The 1,471-nt window shown below is 38.0% G+C and overlaps 1 pseudogene; it reads right to left on the bottom strand.

Annotated features, from left to right (window-relative positions):
• Positions 1 to 403: 403 nt before the first annotated feature.
• On the bottom strand, positions 404 to 1,101 carry LOC143603370 (plant intracellular Ras-group-related LRR protein 6 pseudogene; annotated as a pseudogene).
• Between the last annotated feature and the right edge of the window lie 370 nt (positions 1,102 to 1,471).

Here is a 1,471-nt window from a genome sequence, read left to right as displayed (position 1 = left end):
TACGCCTCGTCATATTCCGCCACCTTTGATCGGGGTGTGACATTAAATTCCTTCTTTCCATTTGATTCAAGGGTAACTTTGAAATTTTGAAAAAGTGCTCAACTTTTAATATCCATATTTGTAAACCGGCAGGTCGTGACTCTAGGCACAAGCTAACTACCTATACGACAAACCAACTTAGAAAGTTTCACAGCATCTTTACATACTTCACCGTCTCCACATTTTGCATATCTTATATTTCATATGTTACACATCACCATCTTTCACAGTTTTTATATTAAGGTTATTGACACCTACGAGATAAATAAGAAAAGGAGAAAAGTAACACACCCATGCACATGCATACCATGTCCCCAACACATAATTCAGTCTTATATCTTACAAACAATCACAACGTTCTTGATCATCTTGTAAAATGACTTTTCGGCGAAAAAAGTCTACGCAGCGAGAGCATGCCCATGTACCTCGGCGAAGCAAGCCCGTCAATCGTCCTATAGTTCGGGATCAAGTAACCTTCTCGCTCGGGCGTCATTTTAACCCCATTAAACGTCCCGTATTTCTTCAATTTCCCGATCCACGACGTCTTCTTGGGTGAGTTTTGATGAGCTCCAGTCATCTTCTCACTCATATACTCCTTGATCGCCTGCACACCTTTCTCAACCACCATCGGTGGCGGAGACACCAGTGGGTTCCCCTCAACACTGAGCTTCTGGAGCCTTTTCAAGCACCCGATGGAGTCCGGTAAGGCGGTTATTTTGTTGTAGCTTATGTCAAGCTCAACAAGGGAGATTAGGAGGCCAATGGAGTATGGTAATTTGTCAAGGTATTGGAAGTTTTGGCTGACATTAAGTACTTCAAGGTTGATAAGGTTTTCGAGGTCGTTTGGGAGCGATCGGAGGCGGTTGAGACGGACGTCAAGGTGGCGGAGATTGGTGAGGTGAGAGGTGGATGGTGGGAGGAAGATGAGTTTGTTGGAGTTGACCGAGAGTTTCTTGATGTTGACCAGCTCAAACCCGATGGTGTCCGGTAGTGTTGTCAGCTGATTGAAATTTGCATTTAAATCTTCCAGAGCCCTGAAAGTTAATTGCATGTAAATGTTTTACGTGAGAGTATTTACACCTTCCCTCAATTCTATGACCATTGAATAAATTTTTATGTCATATAGTTAACATTAAATAAATATATAAGAAAAACTTATATGTGATATATATAAAATAAGTACAATCTTATTCTAATAAATAAATAACAAAGAAAAAGATTAAAGTTGAAAAAAAATTTATATTCAGACATTAAAATACTTATTATCATAATAAGTAAATTATTGAATTAGCAAAGATTATTTAAAGTAGAGAGAAATATATGTGATTGGACAACAACTTTAATCTGGAAAGCAATATAATTAATACATTCAAGTTTAGTCAAACTCAATATTTATTCCTATTTTAATATTATATCGAAGGAGCCCTTTTCC

This window comes from Bidens hawaiensis, unplaced genomic scaffold, assembly GCF_021521415.1.
Source record: "Bidens hawaiensis isolate Kalapana, Puna unplaced genomic scaffold, B.hawaiensis_p1.1 tig00061447_1, whole genome shotgun sequence".
NCBI classification, from domain to species: Eukaryota; Viridiplantae; Streptophyta; class Magnoliopsida; order Asterales; family Asteraceae; genus Bidens; species Bidens hawaiensis.
Note: the sequence above shows the minus strand (reverse complement) of the source record. Positions and strands in the feature narration are given on the sequence as shown.